General features: G+C 39.7%; 1 pseudogene; it reads right to left on the reverse strand.

Annotated features, from left to right (window-relative positions):
* Positions 1-4,710: 4,710 nt before the first annotated feature.
* LOC102833730 lies at positions 4,711-5,708 on the reverse strand (annotated as a pseudogene).
* Between the last annotated feature and the right edge of the window lie 5,653 nt (positions 5,709-11,361).

An 11,361-nucleotide genomic window follows, 5' to 3' on the forward strand; every position in this document is an offset into this window, starting at 1 on the left:
GGCTGGCACATTAATCCACAGCACCACACCAGGACTCCAAAGCAATACATAGTCATCAAAATTAGTTTTGGCAAATGATCTGTAAAATAGGAATTAAACAATTTTTGTTTTTTTTAAAAAAAAAACTTTGTTTGTGAATTTAGTGAAGGTCTACAGAACAGATCAACAGTCCCACATTCAACAAATCATGTACTTTGTGTCATTACAATGATTGCAATCCCTTCCATGTAGCAGTGTTTACCTCTGTTTACTTTAATTCTTGCACTCCTCTCCTCCCTGTGTCTTCCACTACCTTCATCTTTTCTGTGCCAGTCTCCCTCTTGTACATTGACTTCCCCATCAGCCAAGTTGACAAGTGTCTACCTTCTATTCAGAGAATAATTTCCCCTTCCCTCCCACCTCTGGTAACCATCACAGAATGTTCATTTTAACCAGAAAACCTTTTCTTAACTTTTTACAACAGTGGTCTCATGCAACATTTGTCCTTTTGTGACTGACTAATTTCACTCATCATAATTTCCTCCAGGTTCATCCACATTGTAAGAGGTTTTGCAGAGCTTATTCTTCATTGTTGCATCGTAGTCCATTGTGTGTAAGTACCAAAGTTTGTATCCATTATGCTACTGTCGCTCTCTCTCTCTCTCTTTTTTAAATGAAACTTTTATTGTGAATTGAGTGAAGGTTTGTAGACAAGATCATCATGTGCACATTCAACAAATCACATACTCCGCTTCATCCCAATGACTACAGTCCCCTCCCTGCAACAACAGTCATCCTACTTCCTCCTTCTGGTTCCCCATTTACGTCTTACATTTTACAAATAAACCTAGAAAAAATAGTTGATGCATACATACACAATAAAAAATGTATATTCATTTAAATATCCACAGGGCATATTCTGCCAGTCTCCTTCCTGTAGGCACAGAGCCTTACTCAGTTCATGGGCCTAGAACTCACAGCTGCTCTGTCTCTCGATGCCATCGCCTCTGCCACCATCTATGCTGTCACTGCTTTCCTCGCGGTCCACTCATGCTCTTCCTTCTAGATGGTCCTGGGGTCATCTGTTTCTGAAATGAATGATTACGTACTCCCTCCTTTTAGTTACACATCTTCTATAATTTCAGTTTTTGCAATCATATTTAATTACTCACAATTGAATCATAAAATCCTATTAGCATCATCCCCCATCCCCTTTCACCAGTCCCATCTGGAAAAGAGAAAAATTATGCAGTGGGGATTCTACCTTACCCCTCTCATTCTGAAACTAAGCACACCCATGGAAGCTTGTAAACCACCCACTTCATGCCTTTATAGTCCCCCAATGGAGTGCTGGTGTGGTGCTATGGGTTAATGCGCTGGATTGCAAGGTCAGTTTGAGCTGCAAGGTTGACAGTTCAAGCTCACCAGCTGCTACTTGGAAACCCTATACAGGGTCGCTATGAGTCAGAACTGACTCAACAGCACTTAACAACAACAACAATCAACCAATATATTGAGAAGACAGCATGTTACTTGATATGAAGAATCTTCCCCAGTCGGAAATTTGAACAACTACATCCATAAACAAAAGGCCAGTTCATCAAATTGTGCCAATGAAACATGTCCAGACTTAGCTTGAATCTTCATTACTGCATTTTCCCACCCTTTCATTCACAAGTAGACCCAGGTGGTCACCAACAAGCATACTAGACTGTTCATGTGTTGCCTTTAACTTTCAGTCCTAGAAGGGGGTTTCCCCTGAGGGGCTGACTTTTCTTGCCTTGAATGCCTCCAAAGCAAGCAGTTTGATTGAAACTCACAAAGCCAGTCTGCTTTTTTCTGCAGGTCTTTTTTTCAATGAGAATCTCTGTTCTCCCAGCAGTTCTAGATTGGTCTGAATATTTTCAAATGTAAATGTCCCAACTCAGGAGATTCTCAGTGGGGCTCAAGATTTTACACTTTACAAAGATTTAACAAGAAGCCTATTTCTCTGGGAAAATTCTAACTCCACTTTTAGCAAAACCAAACAGTTATAGGCTGAAGATGGGCTTACAAGCTTTCTGTAATCATAATTCCTGATATTCATTTCCATTATACTTAATTGTCTATTTTACAATAATTGGCAGGGGAAACCAATATCCACAAGACAGTCAAACACATACCCTGCCCACTCTTTTTTTTTTTTTCCTTCCCTTACCTATTCAGTCTCAATCCACTCATAGAACATGGTTGTTCCAAGGTTGTGCATATATCACTATTTACCTCTTTCCCATTTGTTGTTGTTAAGTGCTGTTGAGTCAATTCTGACCCATAGTGACCCTGTATAGGGTTTCCAAGGAGCATCTGGGGAGCTTGAACTGCTGACCTTGCAGTTCAAACAGGTTTGCAGTCTGGCACATTAATCCACACCACCATACCAGGACTGCTTTTTCCCATTTAGACTATGCATACCTCCCTGAGTCTTCCTCTATCATCATTATTCATCTGCCACTCTCCCTCTTCTTGTGTATTGCCCTCCCATCACCCAAGCTAACATGTGTCTACCCTCTAGCCAGTGAATTACTCTCTCCTTCCTCCCACCCTAGGTAGTCATCAAAGAATGTTTCTTATAGTCTGGAAACCTTTTCTTAAGCTTTTATAATAATGGTCTCATACACTATTTGTCCTTTTGTGATTGACTAATTTCATTCAGCATAGTGTCCTCAAGGTTCATCCATGTTATGAGGTGTTTTGCAGATTCATCATTATTCTTCAAGGTTGCAGAGTATTCCACAATATGTATGTACCAAAGTTTGTTTATCCATTCTTCCATTGATGGGCATTTGGGCCTGCTACTATCTCTTGACTGGCACATTTAGTCCATTTACATTCAGTGTAATTATTGATAAGTATGAGCTGATTACCATGATTTTGCTGTGTGTTTTTTTGTGGTGTTGCAAGTTTCTTTATTCCACACAAATTTTTGCAATGAATTCATATTGTTTGTGGGTTTTCTTCATTGCTGTTGTTATAATTTTTACTACATTTTTCTGATTTTCCACTTTTTAATTTTGATGTGAAGGTATATTAATTTTCTTTGAGGTTGCCCTGTAATTTATTAATTTTTCCAAGGAACTCATATGGTGGGTGGAGGAGATATGTGAGGGCTGAATTTCCAGCCCTGATGGACCTCCTATAGACCTAGGTGTTGTCTGTGTTAAGGGTACCCCATCCAGAAGTAGTTTGTGGAGGCCCTTCAGGTTTCTAGTTTCGATGTCTGTCAGAACCTGAGGACAGCTAAGGGCAGGGTGGCTGATTATGAAGGTTCCTGCTAGCCTAATTCTAACCTGGAGGCTCTGTGGACTGGAGGCAAAGTCCACCTGAATCAAGATACCAAGGGGGTGCAGCGGGCATCCGCATCACACTTGCTGTAATGGCATGGCTCAGAACTCCTGGAGAGCAGGATCTGAACTGGAGGTAGATGAGAATGGGGACTGTCCTCACCTCTGTTATCCAGGGGAGTATGGGGAGCAAGAAGGAATCACACCTTTTCTGCCTCCTGTGTGAACCTGTGCCATGAGACCTCCATCTGTTTGTCCCTCCAAAACTGCTTGTGGTCTCCTTTCACTCTACCTGATCAGGTTCTCCTTCCAGTAGGTATTCATTCCACTTCTCTAACCTTTCCTCTGATGCTTAGGGTTCCAGGATTGTCCTCTGTGTCTGTTTTATTTGATCTCCTGTATCTTTGTTATGTTGTTTTTGTTGTTAAGTGCCATCAAATCAAGTAAATTCCAACTCATAGTGATGCTGTATAGGGTTTCTGAGGAGTGGTTGGTGAGTTCGAATCACCTACCTTGCAGTGCAAACCGATCTTTCAGTCCAGAGCTTAGCCTACAGCACCACGCCTGTGTCTGCCTAGTTCACCATCTTGCCAGAAGTCCTTTTAGTTTTTGTGTGTTTTTTTGCAGCTTCAAGGTTGGTTTTGGCCAAACTTTTTGTTTAGTATAGTGTAGTTGTTTAATGGTCTTAATGGTGGTGGGGGGGGAGGGGCGGGCAGGGGAGCAGGGGAAATATTTCCCAAGGAAATGTCAGAAAGGCAATATATGGCCAGCATTATCCTTTTGTTTTGGGTTTACTGGGTGAATAGCACTTTCCTTACTTAAGCATCTGTCTCAGGTTTTGCATACTGAGAACATTGAGATTTCAGTTTGAAGAGACCCTGAAATCTTAAGAGTAGCAAACCTAACCACTCTTCAAGTATCTAGCTTGTTTGTATAGGCAGAATGATTCCTCTCTGCATTTTAGATGGCTAGATGTTTGTGGAAGATCTTGGTATTGCTTGCCTCATTTACTGGGAAGAATTGAATAGGAAGTGGGCCTCAGGGACACTTAAGAGAATTATAGCACTAGTACCCAAGTCAAGTCTTACACATTAAACATTTATTTATTGAAATCAATGTCATAAAATCAAATACAATTAAACAGGTTTTACTTTTTCCTCACAAGAAACATAAAATGTATGGAGGAATACTTAACAGGAATTTTTTTTAAAGTAACACAATTTTTCCTTTTAAGAGTCCTTGGGTAGTTACGACAGAATAGTTTCCAACTTTTTTTTTGTTTCTTTGAACAGGGATTTGGGGCCAAAGTTTTGTTTGTTTTTAGTATCTGCTTCTGCCTCCCCCTCTGTCAGGTGGGCTTCCTGCATGGCCACCACCTCTTGGTGCGCCACAGCTTGAACTGCTGTAGGAATCATGTGGAGGAGGGTACCCCTTTCCACAGAAGAGGGAAGCCCTCTTTCTTGTCTGCCCACATGATCATGACCACTTGAGTAGAGATTACTTCGGCTGCTTGAGTAACTGTCTCGACTTCCACCATATCCGTCTTGTGAGTTGCTATGATCATCATAGCAACTGCTTCAAGCATAAGATAACAGGACCCCTCATGTAGGTGGAGCACTACATGAGTTACCAGAGCTGTCATGGGAATCTCTCTGTAGAAGCCTCCACTTGGATGGTCTGAAGAGTCATGATCACTATAGCCTCTGGATGGATAGTCATCACGTGAACTGGAATGACCATAATCATGATATATATAATCTCTTGGTAGTGGTGCATTATCTCTTGTATCACAAGAACTTGGGTAATCTCAGATTGAATAGCTGTTTTTATTGAACTATCCATCATATCTGGTGATAGAAACACATCTCTATGAGAGGGCAGGGATTCTCTTCTTGGTGGTCCTCCATAACTATCTTTTCATTTTATACAGGGGCTCTGCCTCCCATTCAACTGTTACTGTGAACTGCTCCTGAAGGGGTTGATATTTTAGGAGGAGGACCACCACTTTGTGCCACCATCATCCATGTGTCCCCCACATGAAAAGGGTCCCTTGGTTCCTCCACTACCTCCTCTTCCACCCCTATGGTCTCTTGGTGGGCCTCTGATTTTTGGACGTGATAGGGGTCCATACCTGCCACTTTCAAGTGTTGGGTTAGTTGCTTATTCCACCTTGATTGCTTTCCCATCCAAAGACTTTCCATTCATATCTCTGGCTGCATCTTTGGCATCTGATGGACTTTCAAAGGTGACAAAAGGAAATCCTCTTGATTTGTTGGTTTCACAGTCTTTCATCAAGAATACTTTGAAAATTCGTCCATATTTGCCAAATACTGATTACAGGGTGTTCTTGTTTGTTTCTGTGTTGAGCCCTCCAATGAAGAGCTTTCCAGGGTGATCGGCTTCAACCATTTTTTCCCAGCAGTGAATGAATGTTCATAAAGCAAAGACCATTTCCAGCTCCTGTTTGGCTTGCCATGAGGCAATTCGTTGTTATTCAGCTGACTGCCGAGTCATAGAAAGGAAGGAGAAGACTTCTAGCACTACTGCACAATGAGCTTAGTTTGCTTTTAAAAAGTACAATTTTTCAGATTATAAAATGAATGTATGCTCTTTGTTGAAATTTTTTCTATAGGAAGAAAAAATTATTACTCATAGTTCTTTCTTTCAAAGTTTGCTACTGTGATCATTTTGGTATGTTCCTTCCAGATATTTCCTCAGCATACATGGTACAGTGAATCATGGCTCTCTAGACATGGTCTTTGTGACTCCCATCAAATGACTGTGTTAGACTATGCAAATAAGTTGTATGGAGATTTTATGTGGGAATTAGTTGATTTTTCTATCTTATCAGGTTTAAAATGAGCCATCTTAGAAGCAGGAATGGGGGTGTCTCGCTACTATAAGATAAAGATACTGGGTAAGTGGTGACATGGTGAAATGGCAGAGAGGCAAAGACAGAGGCAGCAGCACCAAAAGCATGAAGCAGAGAGGTGAGCTTTTCAGCCCACTGACCCAGTAAAGCTGAGTACCTTCAAACAAGAGGCTGGCTTGCAGAATTGTATACCCCTTGGGCATTTATTGGTAGTGCTAAAGGAGCTTTGTAACACTTGCTTGAGAAAGGTAGAGGCCAAGGGGCCACATGGCTGAAAGGCTGAAGACCAGAGAGTGGGATCCCTACGGAAACAGCTGAGAAGATGTGCTCCTGACCCAAAGGTTTATATTCTTATCCTGAATTTTACCCTGTTTTCTTCCCTAACAAACCCCATAATTGTGAGTATTATCTGTAAATTCTGTGTGGCTGTTGCAACAGATTACTGAACTCAGCAAAGAAGTAGAGTGCCATGAAAGGAAGAGTTAGTGTTAGAATAGATAAAGCATGGAGAAGTATGGAGGCACATCTGACCTCTGTCTCACAGCAGTTAACAATGGCCTAGTGATGAGTTTGATTCTCATTCTCCCTTATGAAATCAGAGGAGGTCAGACACTGCCTCCACAACATTTTGACACTGGGCATCAGAACAGAAATGGCTCCAGACTTAAGTAAGCATGAGAAAGAACAAAGGGGTATTGGAAGTGAAACTTTTGAGTCTTAGATGGTCACTTTGGATGTTGATAACTGTAATGACTGAAAGGAATATAAGAGATTTAAACTGTAACTGTGGGGAGAAAAGCTGCTTGTGGAATGGCCTGGGGCAAAAACCAGTCTAGTTAAACAAGATGACAGATAGAGCACCAGGGCCTACTGTACCCATCCTGCCAAAGACCCAAGGTCATATGCATATGAACAGGAGACATTCCCAGGGTGAAGAGAAGACTGAGGTTGAATGTTTTTAAAAGGGTGATGTGTTAAAGGTATGTGTTTATCTGATTGTACTGATTGTTCATCTAGCTGTGGCTCTGTAGCATAAGCATTGGACTGTTAACTTCAAGTTCAGCAGTTCAAACCTACCAACCATTACTCAGAAACCCTATACAGGGTCACTATTAGTTTCAAATGACTTGACAGCACTAAACAACAACACTAACACTATAGATAATGGTTTATCCTACCTAAAAATAAAAGAAACCTACTGCGATAGAGTTGATCTGACTTGTCGAGTCCCTGTAAAGAGTTGTCGAGACTGTAAAGCTAATGGAGCAGAAAAATCTCTTCTTTCCCCCATGGAGCATCTGGTGGGTTTGAACTGCCAACCTCGTGGTTAACAGTCCAATTCTTCTCCTACATGTATGATGGAAATGAATATTGAGAACTGTGGTTACAGAGAGCTTAAAAGCCTGTCTTCAGCCTATTTATTATTGGGAATTAAGGGGAAACTTAACAATTTCCCAGAATGAGCAGGCTTTTGTTTTAAGCCACTAGCTTGAGAGTCATAGGCTTAGGTGGAAAATCTGAGCCCCACCCCAAACCTTCAGAGTCATGACAGTTGAATTTTGAAAAACATGTAGACCTACCCAGAACTACTGAGAACACAAGAGATTTATATTTGAGGGAAAGACCAGCAGAAAAGAAAAGAAAAAAAGAACTAGCTTTTTGCATTTCAAGCAAGCAGTTTGCCATGGGATGCACTGAGGCAGGAAAAGTCTGTCCCCATCAGAGAAAACCCCCTTCTAGGACTGAAAGTTAAGAGAGTTACCAAACAGACAATCTGGTATGTTCGTTGGTGACCACCTGTGTCTACTTGTTAAATGGGAGTTGGAGAGGAGCTGAGTTTGGACATGTTCTATTAGCACTCGCTGACCTGGTCCACAAAGGATAGAGATGAAAGAGAAGAGAAAGGACTGGCTGGTCTGAAGTTTAAGGAGTTGTGTGGATTCTTGAGTCTATGGGCATTGACTTAACTCAGGGGGGTTAAGAGCTGAGAAAGTGAAGGGGCCAACTGGTCTGAAGTGCTGAAAGGTATTTGTGAACTCCCAAGCTTGCAACTGGTACCCATTTGACCCAGTTTGGAAGGCTAGGACTGAGTTACCAGAACTTGACCAAATGAAGAGAAAGAGATTTGACACTGTGAACAGGTGTATACTGCCACAATTTGATGGCTTGCTCTGGACTGGACTTTCTTTATGGATGGAGATACTCAAAGTTCCAATTGAAATGAAGATTCTTCATATCAAGAAACAACATCTTCTTAGAGTACTGGCGATAAGGAATGAGCAATTTAGAAATTAGCTATCTATAACGGGGACTGAGATGGAGAGAAAGGCATGAAGTGGCTGACTTACAAGCTCTCATGGATGTGCTTAGTCTCAGAATGAAGGGAACAAGGGAGAACCCCCCCCCCCCCACTAAATAGCTTCTTTTTTCTTGATGGATTTGTAGAAGATGCTGATAGGATTATGTGATTCAATTGTGAGTGGTTGAGCAACAAAGCAAATTGTGCTTGTAAAATCTGTAATTGTAGAAGGTGTAACTGAAAATGGGGACAGTTTATCCTTCTTGTATGAAAGGGAAAAGACCCAGAGAATGCACTGTAGTACAGTGAATTATGGCTCGTCTAGCTATAGTCTTGTAAGTATCATCATACAAATAAGGTGTCTGGAGAGCTAATGTAAGGATTGATACAGTATATTAATTAGAATATAATTATGATCCTATAATAGCATGTCATACAAATTCTTCATAAATATCATTTAAATATTTTATATGATTGTCCATATATGGCTCTGTCATACATGATTTAACCATTTAACTATTGTTAGACATTTAGATTGCTTCTAACTTTGTGTAATTTTATATAAATACATAAAGATTCCTAATTTAACTCCTTTCCAGTTGAAATATTCCTGAAATTAAATTTAATTTAATCATATTCAATTTCTCTTCCTGGACCTCTTTCTCTCTCTTTTCTCATTGATACAAAAAACTGAATCATTTTGAGTCTTAGTAACTAAGACCATTGTGTATAAACAAAATTATTCTTAGAAGATAAATAATCACTAAAGCTAACCTCACAGGCAATTCCCTTTGTGAACTGGTTTTTTTTGTTGTTGTTGTTATATGACCTTACAATTGGAAATGTGTGTGAATTTCTTAGTATGGAGGGAAGATAAAGCTTTACACTTTGCATTATTTGTTGATTGAATCATCTCAACAGAAAGAACTGGGCCTGGGAACAGACTGAGGCTCCCTGTCAGATAAAATAAACTGTTTTTTTTTTTCCCCACTCTCTAAATGATTTAAATATAAATAAGTCACTTGGGAGGCACATTTAGACTTTTCCAAATGACCACTCTACCCAGGGATACTTCACTTGCCCTGGATTCCTTTTGCTCTAACCCTTAATGACTGTTGCAGGTTATTTATTTTGTACTGGGAGACTTAAAAGAGTTAATACACTTTGCAGAACGCCTAGCTTGTGTTTGAGATTAATTTACTCCCACAGCAGGATCTGGCTTATTAGAGCTTCAGTTATGTCTAAAGAAAATTCTAGGGTAGATGCATCATTGTAACACTTACTGTCACACTGGGAGCCCACATTGAAAACAGCTTGGTGGAGTAAACTTATTTTTGTCCTTTTCTTCCCCTAAGTTTCCACAAAACAGCTGGTCTTTTCTAAAATGAGGTTGACTAACCATTTAGGAGATTTGAGAAGGGACTAATTAGTATTGTAACTTGATTGGGGATCATGGCTATTTTTATAAAAAAGCACATAAAGAGAAGCATTTGTTTGGTGATTTGCTTGCAAAATGACTTTCCACTAACCACAATATTATAGTGTAGCTATTAGGTAAGGACAATAACCCACCATTCTTTACCATTGTTTGCCTTTAGGTCCATTATAATTGAAGTCGCTCAACTACATGATTTTTACTCAACGTTAAAATAAAAATTGCATTAAGCCAATCATATAAATTGATTGAAGTTCATTTAATATTATATAATCTATAAGTCAGGATAACATTTCAACTAGGGAATCAAACATGTTCTGAAGATGAACTAACGTCCAAAGATTCTTACAACCCATCTTTTCAACATTGCCATGGAAACAGGATCAGGGTTTTCATAATAACAATTTACCCTAAAACACAGCTTCTGCTCTGACCGTGGAGTTTCTGTTTTTCTACAATTCTAGGGTAGATGCAGGTCTGTTTTACATTGTGTACTTTTTTATCTGGGTTGTGTCTAGGTGATATTGTCAGGTTGTTGCCTGCTGTTGCTGGTTCTCTGTCCAAACAACATCATTTAGAATTTTTTATAACATTGGTCTGGTTCTTACAATTTTTAAATTTTTCTGTTTGTCTGAAAATGACCTAATTTTGCTGTCTGTCGTATTTGATGGATAATGTTGCTGGATATATAATTTTTGGTTGACAATTTTGCCTTCCAGAGTTTTATATGTCGTTCCATTGTTTTCTTGCAGGCTGTGGCTCTGTAAGATAAGTACTGAACTGCTAAACACAAGGTCAGCAGTTCAAGCCCAACAGCTGCTCTACAGGAGAAAGAAGAGACTTTTTCTTCCACAAAGATTTATAGCCTCAGAAACTGTATACAGGGTCCTCGTGATTTGGAATCCTCAGCACTTAACAGTAACAACAATTGTCTTTTTGCTTCAATGGTTTCTGTTGAGAAATTAGAGTTTAGTCTGATTAGTTCTCCTTTGTAGGTAACTTCTCTCTTTTCCTGAGCTGCTCTCAGGATTTTTCCCTTGTTTATGGTTTTGAAAAGTTAGATTATAGCTTATCTTGGTGTTCTTCTTTTAAGGTCTATCCTGTTTGGAGTTCATTCAACTTCTTCAATGGCTATCTTTTTTTAAAAACAGTATTTACCTCTTTTCACTTTATGTTTTTCCCTTTCCGCTACTCACCCTGTAACCATCATAGAATGTTTCATTTAGCAAGAAAACCCTATCTTAACTTTTACAGCAGTGGTCTCATGCAATATTTGTCTTTTTGTGATAGACTGATTTCACTCAGCATAATGTCCTACAGGTTTATCTATGTTGTGAAGTGTTTTGCAAATTCTTAGTTATTCTTCAACGCTGAATAACATTCCATTGTGTGTATGTCCCAAAGTCCATTTAACCATTCTTCTGTTGATGGACATTAAGACTGTCTCCATCTTTTT

The sequence above is a fragment of the Chrysochloris asiatica genome, unplaced genomic scaffold, assembly GCF_000296735.1.
Source record: "Chrysochloris asiatica unplaced genomic scaffold, ChrAsi1.0 scaffold00019, whole genome shotgun sequence".
NCBI lineage: Eukaryota > Metazoa > Chordata > Mammalia > Afrosoricida > Chrysochloridae > Chrysochloris > Chrysochloris asiatica.